Here is an 8134-nt window from a genome sequence, read left to right as displayed (position 1 = left end):
AAGGTTGTATTTTTGTGCTTTCAACTATGTTGGACTATTCAGGGCCTGCTGTGGTAAGATAGCTGGGTTCTAGTAGAGACATATTGCCCTGATTGTTCTTGATTTTGTTCTTAAATAGGTATCTAGGTTTCTGGATTTTGAGTGATTATAGGTTTGGGTGCTGATTTCGGAGGTTTTTTTTTTTTTGTGCGTGTTTTGTTTCTTGGTTTTTATTTTCTCTCTGGATTGTCAAAGTGTGTTGCCTGTTTTCCTGGCCTGTTTAGCTGGTTTGTTCACAGGGAATACTTGTTGATGTTGGAGGCTGGGATAGTTGGATGAGTTGAAGGAAGGAAGGTTGGAGGACAAGCTCTTTGTGATCTGTTGGAGATGGAGTCATATAGATCACAGTGGGTTTCCTGCTACAGAGCTGGGGATGAGAGTGGAGAGGTGTCACTCTGCCTTCAGCCTACTTGTCGCCCTGGGAAGAGCTACATTTGGGTTAGTATGGTGTGCCTGGTAGATTTGGGGGTCTGGAACAAAACAAGAAGTTGTGGGAGGGGAGTTAGGAAAGGAAGATCTGTGGGATCTACGGGAGATATGGGCAGTTGTGAGGGAAGGCTGCTGTTGCAATGCTGAGGACAAGACTGAGGAAATGGGTCTGGTGGAACAGAGAGAGAAGAGGTCTGTGGGCAGCTTACTTGGTTTTCTGGCAGGTGTGGCCTGCGATTTAACAGAGAGTGACTGCTAGAATTGGGGGCTGGGATGCAGTGGTGAGTGGGGGAGTGAGGTTAGGTGGGGATGCTCTGTGGGGTCCACAGGAGGTGTGAGCAGGGGAGGAGAGAAGGATGTAGCTGGTGTTCTGTTGCAGCACTAGCAGCGAGCCTGGGGGAACAGAGAGCAAATCACATATTCCACAGGGTTCTTTTTTTGTCCTTTAGCATTGTTTTTTTTTTTTGTTTGTTTGTTTGCTTGTTTGGTATTCTGTGACAGGGTTTATCTGTGTAACCCTGGACGTCCTGGAACTTGCTCTGTAGACCAGGCTGGCCTTGAATTCAGAGATCCGCTTGCCTCTGCCTCCTTAGTGCTAGGATTAAAGGCGTGTGCCACCACTGTCCGGCTTCTGCTTTCTACTTTTAATTTATCCCTTCTAATTGACTTATGGATGATGGGTGGTTGGACCTGACTTGGGATACAGGCTGTGACCCCCAAATTCAATAACCACAACCACAGTTGTCAGACCTGTAGCCTGACTTTATGAGGTTCAGAGGTTGAAGAACGCCATTGCCCCATTTGGAGCTCTTTTGAGATTAATCTGACTGATGCTTCTATTTTAAAAAATATCTCTTTAAAACCACTTACTATTATTAACGTGTGTGTGTGTGTGTTGTTGTATACACAGTACACATGTGGAGGTCAGAGTATAACTCTGTGGGGTCAGTTCTCTTCTTCCACCTTACCTGGGTTCTGGGGATTGAACTCAGGCAGCCAGGTGTTTGAGGCAAGCCCTTTCCCCACTGAGCCAACCATTTGCTGTCCCTATTTTAAGCAATATTTCTATGAATCATTTCAATCAGCAGAATGTTCCTGAAAGCATTCTCACAACCTTGTAGAGTAGGAGGGGCCAATATTTTTTATTTCAGGTGCTTAGCACTAAGTCATCAGTCATAAAGTAGCAGTCAGAATCTGGTCTCAGACCTACTGCGACCGACTACTCTCAATTTATGAATTTGGTGACTATGCAAAAATGGATACATTTCAGCCCAGTGAAACTGCTCATGAGGACCCAGTCTTAGGCAGGTGCTGCGCTGGATGAATGGGATGAGAAGAAAATGTACATTACAAAAAGAACTCATCAGACTCAGTGGCAGATGCCAGCAGAGCCAGCTACTCTGGAAGCTGAGGCCAGGGAGTTTCAAATTTAGGGCCTGCCTGTCCTGTCGAGTAAGTGCAAAGGAAACCTGGGCAACTTAGTAAGAACCTGCTTCAAAATTTTCAAAATGGAGGGCGGCTATGAATGTGGCATGCACGAGCTTCCCAGGACTGAGGGTGATGGGGCCAAAAGAACAAAAACCTTCATTGGATTCAGGACATGATTTGAAAGGGCCGATAAGTGTATCTGTTCCCAAGAGTGCCGTGAGGCTGAATGTTGAAAAGTATTCAGCATGGTCCAGCACATGGAGAATTGTCGACCCCCACACCACCTTCCTTCTTTCTTAATACCTCCCAATACCGAAGCAAACAAAGAGACTGATGTGGAAAGGACATGGAAAAACAGCCCTGTAAGCCCGGTATTCAAGAGAGTTGCCAGGTCAAAGCCAGGGTAGGCTATAAAACAAGGACATGTTATAAATGAAGAAAGAAAGAAAGAAAGAAAGAAAGAAAGAAAGAAAGAGGGAGAGGGAGGAAGGGAAGAAAGAAGGAAGGAAGGAAGAAAAGAAGAAAGGAAAACGGCAAGTTTTTTTCATTGCACCCGTAGTCATTGGACCCAGGGCCTTGCACACACCAGATTACCACTGAGTTACACTCAAAACCCACAAAAGAGCATTCTGACTTCCACTCTAAGTGAAGTTGGGAACGGGGCTCCAAACAAGCTGCCAACCTGTTTCTGGAGGAAGGAGAAGGCATTGCTGAAAAAACTGTCTCACCACTCAGGAAGTGGCAAAGCATCTCTAGTGCCGTTACCCCACCCAGTTCTTTATTTCCCCAGCAACTCAGAATGTTTTCTCCATTGTGGTGAGGCTTCGCTGAGAAGGCCCAAGAAGAGCTGCAAGGGGGCAAAAGACAGCCAAGGACATCAAAGATTCCTGTTTATAGACCGTGGGTTAAGCCTAGATGATTCGCATATATTATCTCCAGTGAGCCTTAGCACAACTGTAAGAAATAGTTTTATGCTTTTTCGGCCATCTTCCCGTGCCGCCACCATGGTGCGCATGAACGTCCTGGCCGATGCTCTCAAGAGCATCAACAATGCAGAGAAGAGAGGCAAACGCCAGGTCCTCATCAGGCCCTGCTCCAACCGTGATGATGAAGCATGGTTATATCGGTGAATTTGAAATCATTAACGACCACAGAGCTGGGAAGATCCTCGTGAACCTCACCGGCAGGTTGAACAAGTGTGGAGTAATAAGCCCTAGATTTGATGTGCAACTCAAAGACCTAGAAAAATGGCAGAACAATCTGCTCCCATCCAGTCAGTTTGGCTTCATTGTACTGACCACCTCAGCTGGCATCATGGACCATGAAGAGGCAAGACGAAAGCACACAGGAGGGAAAATCCTGGGATTCTTTTTCTAGAGATGTAAAACATAAATAAAGAGCCTTTATGGACTGTGAAAAAAAAACAAACAAACAAAAAAAGAAATAGTTTTATTTCCATTTCACATGTATGGAAACAGATCCAAAGGGATTCAACACCTAGTAGTGAAGAGCAGACTTAAATCCAGGTGTATTTCTTTCTCGAAGGGTACTCAGGGCATCACACATGGTAGGCAAGAGCTTTAGCATTGAGTTCCACCCACAGGCAACCAGTTACTCTGAATCTTGATTGAAAGTGACCCAAAATGCTGGACCACCCCAGTTTACTTCAAATCCTCTGCCCTCACTTCTGCCTTTCTCCTACTTTCCATTTCCTGAGGCCAGCAGGATAGCGTAGTATGTGAACACTCCATCCTGAGAGTCAGATGGCTTAGCTTCATAAGCACAGCACCATGCCGTTCAGTTTCCTCTTCTCTAGGAGATGGATGGCAGAGTTGCTGTGAAATTTAAATGAAATAATACGCAGCAAAACTGTACCTGGCACATATTAATATGTCATTGCTTATTATCTATCTATCTATCTATCTATCTATCTATCTATCTTCTTCTTCTTCTTCTTCTTCTTCTTCTTCTTCATCATCATCATCATCATCATCATCATCATCATCATCATCATCATCTATTTATTGCTTATGTGCCTGAAATTCATGTGTTGATAAAGGGCAGTCTTTAGGAATTTATTCTCTGCTTCCGCCATGTGGGTCCCAGTTTATCAGGCTTCATGGCAAGTGCCTTTACCTGCTGAGCCATTTCTCTCATTGCCATTATTTAAATTTTCCCCAGCTTCAGTTATGTTTCTTCTTCTAATTTCTTTAAATTATGCCCTTTCTTTTCTTTTCTTTTCTTTTCTTTTCTTTTCTTTTCTTTTCTTTTCTTTTCTTTTCTTTTCTTTTCTTTTCTTTATGGGCAGGAAGGTGTCACAATCACGTCCTCTTCTTCTAGAGGACCTGGCTTGCATTCCCAGTATTCAAGGCCAACAGCTCACAATCCCCAAAGGGATCTGATGCCTCTGGCTGCTGGGCACCTATACTCATGTGCATCACACATGGACACGTAATTAACAATAATAAAAATAGATCTTTAAAAATGACATTCTGCTTTCTGCACTTAAGAACAGGTGAAGTACATTAGAAGCTTGGCTGCTGGCGGAGTCACCTTGCTCCTCTTTCCATGGTATTGAGTCCTTCTTCTTCTCTCTGGGCTTCAGAAGGCCTGTCTTCAGAAACAGAGCAACTACACTGTCAGCCCTGGGTGGGCAAGCAAATAGTAAGGGAGTGGAAAATGGGAAGTTGCTTATTTGTGTAATTCATTCATTGAGCATCCTAAGTTCCAGACACTTTTGTAAGGGCCTTACATTTAAATCACGTCCTAACACCAGGAAGTAGATACTATTATTATCTCAGTTTCTCAGTTTTTAACAAATGTTAAATCTGAGGGTGGAGAGGTTAAGGTCACTTGCTTAATGTCATATAGCCATGTCATAAGGTGGGACTGCAATTTAGACCTGGGTTCTGGTGTCAGTGATTATTAATGATAAAGAACTGGCTGTAGAATGTTGAAGCTTGATGCAAAAGAGGAAGTATCTATCATCCATGGAAGGATGAACCCAGTTAAAACATTAGTTTTTGGTGGGGTGTGACTCAGTGGTAGACCATTGGCCTGGCATGCTTGAGGCTGGCCTCCATTCCAGTACTGCAAAAAGGAGGCAACATTTATCCCTTCCCCTCCCCTCTGCTTCTTCCCCCCTCCCCTTTCCCCTCCCCCATTCCTCTTCTTTTTCTTTTGTCCTAGGTATCCAGGGCTTGAGAAGTCTTCCAAAAGTCAAACTATCTTCAATCTCCCCACCCCCAACAGCAGGGTCCAGAGAAGAAAGAAAAGCTCTCTGGCTGAGATGAGCCCCTCATCTTACCTTTCTGCTCAGTCTCCTTCAGTGACACGGAGGAACAAGTCTCCTTTGTCCCTGCTGTCATTTTCCCGCGGGCCTACCTGTAAAGGGGGAGGTAATGGACCATTTATTCTGGCTGTAACTTGACATTAGCCGGCAGGTGATGACATCTCTGTGAAATGATCTGTTAGTTCTCTGAGAGGACTGGGACACTATGGAATGTGGCTCTAAGGCTGGCGACCTGCACCACATCTCAGGATGGTGTCTGTGACTCTGGATGTGGCTATCCGTGGTGACTGTGTGCACGTGGAGCTGGGTGTTGAGGGGGAATGTGGGCAGAGGGCTCTGCTTGCTTGCTTTCTCTAACGCAAAGTGTACAGGCATTTGCATATGACTGGGTAGAATCCAGAGTTATAGGTTTAGGTTTAACGCGTCTGTAAGTCTATGAATTTAGTTGTAATCTCTGCTAATTTGAATGAAAAATAGACAGGATGGTTGTAAAGTTGACAGCAGGGACAAAAGAGCCTCGGGGCCCAGTGTCACCGCGGGAGACTGAGCAGAAAGTTAAGTCGAGGGGCTTGTCTCAGCCAGAGAACCTTTCTTTCTTCTCTGAACCCTAGTGTTCCAGGTTGGGAGATTGAAGGTGGTTTGACTTTTTAAATTCATGGTCTGTTCCTTGAACAGAGTCTTGCTATGTGGCCCTATCTGGCTTGAAATGCTGTGTAGACCAAGATGTCTCTCCGGCCTCTGCCTCTTTGAGAGCTGAGATCACAGAACACCCAGCTCAAATTCATTTTATTTTCATACAAAGTGATTATTTTGGCCTAGTAGCCTGAGGGAAACAGATGCCAGACATGGGATGAAGTGGCCTTATAGCATCTCTGTGTAAATGGGCAGGAAGGCAGTTAGCATGACGTAGCTCGTGTGTGTGTGTGTGTGTGTGTGTGTGTGTGTGTGTGTGTGTACACATGCATACATGCCATAGCACATTTATGGGTGTTAGAGGCCAAATTTCAAGAGTTAGTTCTTTCCTTCCACCTTGTTGGGGGCAGTTTCTCCTGTTTGTACTGGACTGTGTGCGTTAGGCAATTTTCAGATGATTCTCCTGTCTCTACTTCTGGTCTACCCAGAGGAATTCTGATTAACAGAACCTTCTCTTCGTTTTGCCTCTGTCTATGAAGGTCCTGAAACCCTGCTGTAACGGCGTAAACGAATGCAGACAGATTGTAAAAATGTATATAGCTTTAATGGCGAAATAGACTTACAGAACCACCGTTCCTGCGGAGATCAGGAAAGCAGAAAGAGACAGCTGGGGGCATGCTTGCCAAATTTATAGGCCAACATTAGCCCGAGGCGAACACGCCCCCTAAGGGGCGGGACTTATCCCTACATCTCCCCTTTTTGTTTAAATAAGACAGAACCAAACCAAATACAATTATATACAATAACAACAAATAATAAATATAACAAACAATATTGAGAACAAAAGCTTTGCTAAACGTTCTATCTCAAGGAATCCAAATAATGTAGAGAGTAACTACAATTATATAATCTTCAACTCAGTCAAAGATTTGAGAAGGGAATAAACACTACTCAACAAACGAGATATATCCAAAATGTGCAACAACTGACAGAGACAACTGACTACCTGGGCAATCACCCAAAGTCTCGTTTGCAACGTTGAGTCAACCAATTTTGGCTAAGGCCTAACATAACTGACATACCATTATTAAAGGCAAGGAACTTTTCAAAACTATCTTACCCTGTCTTGGCAGGATATGACAGTCCTGTTTTATCCATTGATGCATGCTCTGTATCTCTGTCAGTGGTTGAGGTATGGGCATTTCTTTGCCCAAAGGCCAGTTCTGCCAAATAGAAAGGCTCCAGATGGAGTGTCTTTGGTGCTCAACATTCTCTCGGGAATAGAGCGGTGTTGCCAGGAGCAATTGTGTCTCACTATCACGAAACTCTGAGTTAGATTAAAGGCCATTTTCTACAGCTCTTTGAAGAAGTTGAAGATTATCTATCTATACTGAGTATAATCTCTATATATCTAGAGAACCTGATTAGTCTAATTATAAATGACAAACTTAGATGACTATTAATCTATATAATTCTCAATATCTATCTAACTTAAAGACTAAGACAATAAACAACTGTGTAACAAATGAGGATAATGACCTCCAAATATAAACACTGTACAAATATACATTGCAATATGGCAAATATATATCAATACACAAACATTATATAAGTATCTTAATCAGAGGTAGAAATGTACACTGCAATATGGTAAATATATACAATATATATATCAATACAATATATGTCAATACATAAAAATGTTTTAAACAGACATAGAAACATGCATGCATACAATAGTCAATATAATTTAACTTTGTATCAATATACAAGAATCGATACCAATATATTTGTCTAAAAGCAGTAACTCACAATTATAAATCTATTATCCCATCATTCCCTCTTTTTTTTTTCAAAATGGTCCCTGAGCTTATAAAATTCCTCCCCCAACCTCCCAACCCCTAAATGATGTCCCTAAACCCAGGGGTAAACTTTACTGGGAGAGGGGACGTCGTCCTCTAGAATTACTTCCAGCTGTCATGGGGGCGACGTTCTTTCTGGGGGATCCTGTGAAAGTAAAATGATGGTTAAATTTCAAGATCAATGTCTTTTAAAATTGCAAATAGTCTCTGAGTATTTTGTGGAAGTCTGGCCAGAATGTTGTACAAGATGTGCACCATTTCAGCTAACCAAGTTGGGATCGTCTTGTGCAGCTGGTATCCAAAACAGGTCTTGTAGTATAGCTATCAGTATCATGACGTCATATCAACCAGGTAGAGTTGTTGTTGTGGGGCCCCATCTTCTTCCTGGAAACTTCAAATGTCACTTCAGGAAAAACTCATTGTTCATTGTGAAAAACTTAAACATTAATCA

The 8134-nt window shown here is 43.1% G+C and overlaps 1 pseudogene; it reads left to right on the top strand.

The window, feature by feature from the left end:
- Nucleotides 1-2886: 2886 nt before the first annotated feature.
- On the top strand, nucleotides 2887-3320 carry LOC121444289 (annotated as a pseudogene).
- The last annotated feature ends 4814 nt before the right edge of the window (nucleotides 3321-8134 follow it).

The sequence above is a fragment of the Microtus oregoni genome, unplaced genomic scaffold, assembly GCF_018167655.1.
Source record: "Microtus oregoni isolate MIOR12 unplaced genomic scaffold, Mior012 000119F_ref0000445, whole genome shotgun sequence".
Taxonomy (NCBI): Eukaryota; Metazoa; Chordata; class Mammalia; order Rodentia; family Cricetidae; genus Microtus; species Microtus oregoni.
This window is presented reverse-complemented; position numbering and strand designations above follow the sequence as displayed.